This window comes from Nicotiana tabacum, chromosome 16 (genome assembly GCF_000715075.1).
Source record: "Nicotiana tabacum cultivar K326 chromosome 16, ASM71507v2, whole genome shotgun sequence".
In the NCBI taxonomy this organism is placed as follows: Eukaryota; Viridiplantae; Streptophyta; class Magnoliopsida; order Solanales; family Solanaceae; genus Nicotiana; species Nicotiana tabacum.
Window position 1 is genome coordinate 128193699 of NC_134095.1, and position 10689 is coordinate 128204387.

The following is a 10689-nucleotide window of genomic DNA, read 5'->3' on the forward strand; positions in this document are numbered from 1 at the left end:
CCATTATGACTTCCTCTACAGTCCCTGCTGCTAATATTTCTCGAACTGAAGTTGGTTCTTCAAGTGGAAGCAGAGTGATGAAGCAAATTACTATTGAGGTCCCTACTGATGGTAATCTTCTGAAGAAGTAAGGCCAAGCTGACGTATGGTTGAAACCCTTGATTGGTCCGGTTGAAAAGTCCAAGCTAGAAAGTCATAGTTCTTTGACTTGGATGAATGACATCGTGCAATCATCTTTGAAGGTATTGAGTTCTTTTCATGTTCTATTCCATTTCCTTTTTGCTAAGATTCTTATCCCTTTTTATATGTAGATCAATCTCATCGGTACAGAGAAGATGAAAAGGGTTTCCCATGCAAAGCAATTGATGTATGATTACCAGATTGAGGCAGATAATTGGAAAGAGCAGTATGAAAGTCTTCAGCTTGAGATGGAAGTTTTAGAAAAAAACAAATGTACCTTAGAGTAACAGTTAAGGGTTATGACATCAGAGCTACTAGTTGAGAAAGCTTCTTCCAACCAGGCGGGCAAGGATAAAAACCTCATCGAGTTGTCTTTTGCTGAACAACTCTCCAAAGCTACTGAAGAGATCAGAGGTTTGAAGGCCTTATTGAATGAGAAAGAGGTTTATGCTGGTGAGCTTGTTCAAACACTCACCCAGACCCAAGAAGATCTCCGAGTGTCTTATGACAAGGTCAAGTTCTTGGAGAGTTCACCTGCCCCCTTACAATCTTCTTATGATGCTACTTTAGCTGAGAGGGATGAACTCAAAAGTGAAATTGACCATTGGGAAAGAGACTACGAGGATCTTGAGGACAAGGCTGTTGTTGAAGTAAGTTGGGTCATTTTGAACACGCACCATGATACCCTTATGGAGGTTAGCCAAGAAGGTTTTAACTTGGATGCTGAGTTAGCAAAAATTAAAGAGACCATCGAAAAAACTCAGCAAAGCCAAAGTTTCTCTTCACCCATGGCTGATACTCCCGAGTATGTTGAAGCTAATCCTGGTGTGGTGGATGTCCCAGCTCCTTCTGACCAAATCGAGCCTTCTGTTTCTGATGATGCCGTCTTGAATTCTTCTTCAGAACCTGCTCCACATTGAAAGTTTATTTGTCAAGTTTGACTTTTTTTTGGTTTTGTTGGTGGAATGTTTGGTGGTTTTACCCCTTGTCCAAATTAAGGGTAATGTTTTTGGTAACAACATGTACCCAGGTCTTTTCGGGGATTTAAAATAACAATTAGTTTAAAACTAAGTTAATTCTTAGTTTCAACTTAATATTATAAAGTTTTTTGCTTCAACCTAATGCTTTTGACTTTGAGTCACTGTTATACATTTTTAACGGTTTGCCCTTGCCTTGTTTCTTTGTAAGTTCAGGGTCCTGCTTCTATTTAATTCAATATGCGGGTTTTTGTTTTACCCTTTTAACTTTTTGCATTTTAGAATGCTTAGTTAATTTCATGGATTTTTGAATCAAACATGAACTATAAAAGAGGGCCCTTTTATATATGACACTTAATGAAGAAGATGTCTCAACTTTATAATGGTGTAAACATACGAAAGGAGAAATAGGAACACACATGTGTCTTGGAATAACTTTGATAAATTTTTCATTCGAACTTTATCAAGCTTAAATAATATCTTACATGTATTTAAATATCTTCTATAACTCTTCCGTAACTGTTTTCTTTACAACAGATTTGTAAGAAAAATCCAAGGGTTTTTTATGACCCATGGCTAAATACTGCCTTTAACCTAAACATTCATAGGAGTTTGAAATTTGTATCCACGAGTGTACTCATTGTAAGCACGTGATTTTTGCCCTATATGAGAATTACTCCCAAAAAAATTCAAAAATAAAATGATTTTTCTTTGGTGTGCAATTTTGTGATATTTTGAATAATTATTTGTAGTTGTCTGTGCGTGTTTATTTGCTAAATTAATAAAAAAATACAAAAATATGTCGCATTTTGCATGTAGGATTTAATTTTACAATTGATAATAATTAAATTTGTTTTACAAAAATAAAAAAATTACAAAAATAGGCATATTTTGCATTTTTAGCATTTAATGTCCAAATATACAATTTTATGCTTAATTAATACTTAATGTGCGTTAATTGTTATTGGGAGTTAATTTGCGCTTTTATAACTTAATCTAGTTCTTAATAATAGTTTAATTATTTTTATAATTTAGTTTTAGAAAAATAAAAGAAGAAAAGAGAGCGAAAATATAAAGAAAGTCGGAATTGGGCCTCTTCTTCAATTTCAAGCCACAAGCCCAAAAAATGGCCCAATCTTCCCTACGACCCAGTCCATTTCGAACTGGGTCAACCCGGTCCATAACCCAACACCCTATTATCTTGCATTTCAAAAAAATAAAACAAAGAAAAACAAAAAAAAAAATAGTAAGAAAACCCTAAAAAATGCCTAAGCATCCCCCCCCTATTCTCCTTCTTCTTCCTCAAAACTCCAAAGCACAACCATGGCTTCCCTATCCCATTCCCCTCCATCTTCACGTCTTCATCTTTTCCGTCGACGTCGTCCATGGTTTCTCCGTTGCTTCATCTTCTTCGTCCGAACAAACATCGACGTCTTATGTCCAAGCTGCTCACCCTCGCCATGGCCAGTCGCCATTGTTGCGCACGCAGCTGCTACTGCGCTGCCTTCTTCTCCGACTGCCCTTACCCTCGTCGTCAACCCCCATTTCTGTCGATTACAGTCGACAACCAAGGACGACCCAAACAGCCCACCTACTGCTCACGCAGTTGCTACTGCTGCCATTGCCTTCGTCGACCATTGCTTCCGAGCTGCTGCTGCCGAGTTACTGCGTCGACTTCCTCCCTGCCTGCTGCCTCGTCCAGCCCCCCCCCCCCCCCCCCGTTGCTGCGTCTTCAGTCGATGGACAGAACCAGTCGACAGAACCAGTCAACCACTTGCTCTCATGACTGCTGCCCGCACCCCAGCTCCTTCACGTAACCAAACGAACCCCCAGACCACGCTTTTGCTTCTGTTTTGTCGACCCCGTTGTTTTCTTCACCACTGGAAAAAGAAAAGAAGAAAAGGGCTGAACAGGATAGCCTTCTCGTTCGTCGCCCGTTCGTGGTCGTCTTCGGCGTCAAGTTATCTTGGTGCGATACTCGTTTCCGAACAGATTGTTTCCATCCAAGTTCATCGCCATTTGTTCGATGCTTTGGTCGTCAAAACAGTCCGTACGGTGTCGTTCGATCCGGTTAGTAGATTTTGAATTTTATTTTTGTCCGTATCTTGTTTTGATATTTGTCGAATCTAAAATCGGTAGATATTTGATTTTTGACTTTGTTCATGTTCATATGTTTTGTTAAATTAATTTTCAGATTTCACATGGAAGTTAATTAGTTGTTTTCATGTTTATTTCATGTTTGTATTATTGTTTAAGTAAATATTTGTTAGTTTAATGTTTGTTAGATTCAAATTGAAATTTAATTGATTATTTCTTCAATTTGTTTCATGTTGTTATGTATTTTCCAGAAATTATTAATGTTGTTTGAGTCGTTTAATCCGTCATGTTTGTTGTTTTTTTTTTAAAAAAAAATAGGTTCATTCATGTTCATACTTTGTTTGTTTGATCTTGAATCCGAAATTTGTATAGTTTGATTTCTTGTTTATCATTTATAATTATTTCTTGAATTTGTCTCATAATTTTGTTTAAGTTTAATATAAGAAATGTAGGTTGTAATGTTGTTAGAATTGATTTTAAGTTCAATATTATTGAATTTAGGAATCTAAATATACTTGTTTGATTGTTGTTGTTGTTTAAATCCGAAAAATAGATTTGTTGTTGCTAAAAATATTGTTCAATCAAATTTTAGTTGTTCTTGGTTGTTCAATTTGTGTTCATGTGATTTGTTGTTGAAATGTTGTTAAAATCATGTTCATGTGATATTGTTGTTATGATGTTCATCCGTGTTCATATTGTTGTTTGAACATTGTTAGAAATTGATCATATTGTCTATATTTTGGTTAAGTTTGATTAATTGATGTGTTATAGCTGATGGGTAGTTTGGTAAATTTGTAATACGTTCAGGGGTAGTTTGGTAATTTCAGTAAGGTCAGAAGGGGTAGTTTAGGAATTGTACATTTTGTAATTGTTTATTTGAAGCATGGGGGACAAAATGAAATGGGGTGGGTTGTGATATGATTATTTAATATAAAGGGAGGACAAGATTTAATTTAAAGGGGAATCTTGCATTATTTTAAATGAAGCATGGAGGACAAAATATAATGGGGTGGTGTGATATATTTATTTAATGTAATGGGGATGAGTGGGAAGATAATGGGTTTGGTAGAGAAAGGGATTGATTTTAATTGATTAAAGGGTGGGGATTATATATATAGAGGTCTAAAAAATCAGATAGGGAGAGGAGAAAAAAAGAGAGATTAGAGAAAAAAAAGAGCTGAACATTTATTCCGAAAAAAAAAACATTGAAACTCTCAAGAAAAGAAAAACATACAAAGAAAAATAAAAATAAAAAGTTGAAAATTAGAAGAGAAAGTAGTACACACCTGATAAATATTCTGGTATATAGGTGTAGAAATTAAGGGTTGAAGATTAACTAGCCTTTCAAAAATCTGAAAATTTCCCTTGGTTTCTGTCCGTTATTTTCGGCATTCCTGGATTTTATTTTGAATTTTTCAAAGCTGTCACTGGGATTTTCGTTGACTGGTTATTGCTGGTTATTGTTGCTGTTGCTGTGTTACGTATTACGTTGCTGACTTTCTTCTTCTTATATTGACAATATCAGGTACACAACTGTAATTTTGGCATTTTGTAAGCTGAAATGAAGAATGGAGTGTTAAATTTTTAATTTAGTTTAATTTAATTTTTGTATTGTATTTAGGTTATTCATGTATTATTATTCTGTAAATCTTTGTCATTTGGCATAATTAGGCATATTATAGCGACATATTAAATAACGCTTTAACCAGATTATTAGGAAATATATTTAAGCCTGATTATTAATTAAAACTGTTTAATAACAAAAAATAGAAGAAATAACGTAAAAATGGCGTTATTGAATCAGTTTGGCAAAAATTAACTAAGTTCCTTATTCATAAGGTTTTTCGTCAACGATAAGTTAATCAGAATCATGTAGTCAATTTCAGTTATAACATGAATTAGTTTGCGAACAAGTATTAGGACATGATGTGAATTAAAACAAAGTTAGTTAAGGTTAAATTGTTTAAATTTTTTAGAAATATGGTTTAGTAATCAAGTTTTTATTTTTCTTTCTTTCAATTTTCAGTATTTGTAAATAATTAGTTTCAATAAGCTTAAGTCTTACTAACAATTTGAATTTTAATTCAACTATGGGATAATTAGTTTTTATTTTATTTTATTTATTTTATTTTTCGACAATTCCATGTTGTATTTATGATTATAATTTTTATTACTTTCTGTTAATATTTGTTTTTTCTCTTCTATTTAATATGTCATTTTCAAGAATGTAGATATTGATTTTATATTTATAAACAAACTTAGTAATAATAAAAAGGTAGTCATTAAAGGATATTCTTAAAATAAGGAAGGATTTCGCTAAAAATAAATAGATGTAAATAATACAAAAATTTACAGGATTCTCCAATCTCATTTATTTATTTAATTATTTTAAAAAAAATTTACTTAGAATTTGGGATGGATTGTTTAGTGAATTTCACTTCCTTCCCCAAAGATAATGACGCGCTAGACTCTTTAGGCGCGATTTAATCAATTTTACCTTCTTAAACTCGGATGCGCATTTCATGCGACCCAAATCTAAATTCTAAAACATTGAATACAAATGTGTTCCGGATTGCGGGTGCATTTCATGTGACGTAATCCAAAGACATGTTTTAAACGATGTTCACAATTTTTTTTTTAAAAAAAATAATAATAATAATGAAGTGGTAAAAAGTTAAATTTGCACATTGGTTCATAATTGTATTTAAAATCAGATAAATAAGCCGAATATGACAGTTGAGCGACCGTGCTAGAACCACGGAACTCGGGAATGCCTAACACCTTCTCCCGGGTTAACAGAATTCCTTATCCGGATTTCTGGTACGCAGATTGTAATATGGAGTCATTCTTTTCCTCGATCCGGGATTAAAATTGGTGACTTGGGACACCCTAAATCTCCCAAGTGGCGACTCTGAAATAAATAAATAAATCCCGTTTTGATTGTCCTTTAATTGGAAAAACTCCCTACGCCCTTCGCGGGGTTGGAAAAAGGAGGTGTGACAGCTCTGGCGACTCTGCTGGGGACTTAACCCAGAACCAGTGGTTCAGGGTTAGAAATTCTAGCTCATATAAATTGTCATATTTGGTTTTATCTGATTTTTACATGTTTGAGCCTAATGTGCTAAATGCTGCTTTTACCGCTTTGATATTACGTGAACTGTGTATAAACTGTGCCGAAACCCATCTCCTCTCTGAGTCTTCTAAATCATGAAGAAGGGTGTACTTCGTACGACTTCTTTTCTGTATAGTGTAAAATCCCAATTTAGAACGAGGTTCGGACAAGTTGCTAAGCCGGTGAAGCTTCTGTATTCCCGGTACGCTACCCCCTCGGCTCGAGCTGTCCGCTCGGGTAAGCCAGGTCTAGAACAAACACCCAGGTTCTGAACCTAGTATAACAAAGCCACATGCCGGATTCCTAGTAGGAACGTTTGTTTGCATCACGTGCATCTGACTTTGGAGGCTCAACACAGGGGTTGGGTTTGTCTAGGACAGGTGCACCAAAAATGAAAATGACCATCCTGATGCATCTTATTTGTTTTATGTGCATTTATTTGCTCGGTCTTGCATGTTGACCGGCTTCTGAGTCTCGGGAGTGTAAAAAATAAAATAAAATAAAAATAGCAAGTGGAAAGTTAGATGATTAATTTAGAAAAATCAGTGTCCAAGTACTGTCGAAATGCTGCCGAATTTTTTTTTTAAAAAAAAAAACATATATATTTTTACTTTTAGAATTGTTTGTTTGCCTAGAAAGCAGAAAGTGTGTAGGAATAAGTCTTTTATTTTAATTTGCTTTATTTTCAAAAAAAAAAATGAAAAAGGAAAATAGTTTTTTTTTGCTATAAAAGAAAAAGGAAAAAATTTGTTTGTTTTGAAAAATTAGTTAGTTTATAGCCTGAACTACGCGGGTCTGATTCTCACCGGATGTGAGATCAGAGGCAAACCTCTTTGGTTTCGGCTCACCGTATTCAAAAAAAAATCCAAAAATATTTAACATTACTCACTTCTTTAGAAAGTTTTTCTTTTAGACCTCAATTTTTTTTTTTTTAAAAAAAATATTTCCTTTTAATCTCAAAATCCCAATTATTTGTTTAAAAGATATTCAAAATAAAATTCAAAAATATTTTTTCTGTAGTATTTCTTTCATAAATTTAGAATATTAGTTCAAAAATATTTCCTTTCTCCTTAAAAGTTTTTTTTTTTAAAAAAAAAATTAAAATCCAAAAAATATTTCTTTAGAATATAGATAGTTTTAAGTCAAATAAAAGTTTTTCCTTCTTTAATCACTATAATAAATGTGCAGGATGAGCACAAGTCAAAATGAACCATTCTCAGTGTGTAGCGAGGTCCCTTCGCAACTCCACATGTGGTGGAATGATATGGGAAAGGATAGTATAAAGATAGTGGAATGAGTTTTGGGAGGTTTTGTCGATCTGTTGAATATCAAGCCAAGGACAGATATCATCGAGGCTCTAATACCGTTCTGAGACCCAACACACAACGTGTTTCATTTTGCTGACTTTGAACTTTCACCTACACTAGAGGAAGTCGCCGGATATGCGGGGTTGAATGGGAAACTAAGAGGGCAGTATTTACTTTCACCAAGACCAGTATCTCCGCACGCGTTCTTGGATTTGCTAAGCATTAGTCGGAAGGTGCAGAATGATGATTTGTCGAAGGGATGTTGTACTCTCCAATTCTTGTATCAACGGTACGGAATTCCTCAGGGTTTGGAAGAACCAAACCTCGGATTAATTCACACTGGGAACAGAATCAAGTGGGAAGCAAGACGTACTTTGGCATTTATCACAGCATTTCTGGAAGTTGTGGTATGTCCCCGCAAAGATAAAAAAATAGAGATAGGCCTTGTAGGGATGACCGATGTTGCAATCAAAAGAACCGACAATACTGTGGTTCCTTTGATTTTGTCCGAAATCTACCGAGCTTTAACTATATGCCGAGAAGGAGGCAAGTTCTTTCAGGGATGCAATCTGTTACTCCAGCTGTGGATGCAAGAACACCTCCATCACCGAGTGGGATACATGAACCACAGGTTGACTGAGAGAAACTGCATTAGCGGCTTTGAGAAACGAATGACAGGCGTCATATTTCCCGAAGGCGTCGAAGCATGGCTTGCACAATTGAGGTCAACAACAGCCGACCAAGTTGAATGGGCATTTGGGTGGTTGAATGATACTGAGGTAATATACATGGCGGCCGAGGAATGTCATGTTCTTTTGATGGGACTTCGTAGCATCCAGCCATATGCTCCTCATCGGGTACTGCGCCAACTAGGAAGATTTCAGGTAATTCCCACTGATGAGGATCTAAGCAAGCACGCCATTGAGTTGAGTCCAGGAGTCGTGTTCCCCGAAGGAAAAATTAGAAAGCTGTGGCACGAATGTAGATTCCTTGAACCCAAGACTATGGTTCGAGAGCTGGCTAAGGGTGAGGTAGACCCAAAATACGATGTTTGGTTCGGGAAAAGGTTCCAGATTCGTCAGAGGCCTGCCAAAAGAGCTCACGTCCAACAATTTACGGATGATTCGCAGGAACAGTGGGGCTGGTTAGTGAGAGAGGAAGGCTACCGGGTTGAAATCGGGAAGCTGAAGCGACAAATTGAAAGGCTTATGTTTGAAAACAACGTTCAAGTAGCCTCAGAACAGGGTGAGAAGAACAAATTAGCCAAAGAAAACCAGGCACTGAAAGCCCGAATTCGCCAAGTCAGTAAGAGTGATAGCGACCGACAGAAACGTCGCTCTGATGAAAGGTTGATAGCGGAATTGAGAAATCAAGTCAGCCAAAGCCGAGAAGACTTGGAGAGATCCCAGGCTTGTATAACAAGAATGCGGGTCAGGTGGGCCACAGTTACAACATCACGGAGAGAGCACCTATGGCAAGTAAAAAGGGACTACGAAATGAGTGTTGCGACATTGAGAGAGATAAACTCCATTCTCAATAATCGGGTCCTCAAACAAGCCCAGGATGCTAGAACAGATAGAGAACGCTGCTATGAGTCGATAGCCCGGATGGAAGAACAAATGGAGAGGTTCCAAGAGCAGCTCATTGACAATACTCGAATATTGGGACTAAAGAATCAACGGATAGAACAGCTGTGCATAGAGAGGGATAGAATCAGGGGTAGGATCAATGATATAGGGCGCTATATCACCACGAAGTGCCTAACATGTGAAGAGATGCCTCGTGATATCGTTTTTGCCTCAATCATGGGTTATGTCCATCAGATTATGGAGGAACTAAAAAGCTTGCAAAGAAGCCTGGCCCCCAAGCCCGCGGAAAGGCCGAATGATGCCTCGCGGGCACCAAAATTCAAAGCTTTAATGTATCCCTAGTTCAATCTTGCACTTGTTTGTTTTTCGAGTCTGTTGTCTACCCATATGTTTTTTTTTCAAACATTCTCAAAAAAAAAAAATTATATATATATATGAAGTCTGTATTTTTTTGTGATGGCTTTTAATAGCATTATTTTGAGTAAAAAAATAATAAAAAAAAAACTTTGGTCTTATGGCACGAACTACACTTGGTCTGATTCGTGCGGGGTCACAATACGTATGCAATCTCTATAGGATTCGACCGTAATTAAAAAAAAAGAAGAAAAGAGAGGTCCTTGAAACATATATATATATATATATATATATATATATTTGTCAGAGCAAAAATAAGCCGGGATGATGCATGCGGTCAGAGCAAAAGCATGTTAGAAATGATTAACTGCCTAGGAGCATTGCATCCCCATAACGTGCAATTACAATATCTGTTAAGACTCTAACACTGACAAGTTTGTTGTTTTTCCAATCAATATCAGTTAGTTGTTAGAGCGTACTGGCACCGTACCATTATCAAACAAGATCAAACGGTCCTATACCAGAAAGCATGACTGGGTCAGACAACAGCGTTGAGTCAAAAAAAACGGCCAATCAGATGCTGAAGGAAGCCCTGGAGAAAATGAAAAAAATGAGGCTAGAAATGAATGAAATGCAGATAGCCTTAGCTAGAGCCCAGAAGGGGCAAGAACTACCCGTTACTCCTACCCTCCAACCAGTACACACGCCGGAATACCCCTCTCCCGGTCCTTCAACAAGTTTCCCAAGCCATCACTATTATCAGGGAAGAGAGGCTTATGATTCCCAAGCTCCACCACCCACTCAAAACCCTCCTCCACCAAATGTTCCCGTCTTTGTGGCACCTCCCCCAGCCCCATTGCACAGATCATCTAGTGAGCCACTGTTTCAGGCTCACGATACACAATATTACCCCCTGAACTCACATTCAAAGCACCCGAGCCACATACCTATAATCCCGACTTTGAGGTCCCGGCGGAAATTGAAAAGCCGGCTAAGAGCCCAGAGCAGGACGAGGTGATGCGGAAATTTAAGAGCATGGAGCAATCCTTCAGGAACATACACGGGTTAGGTAA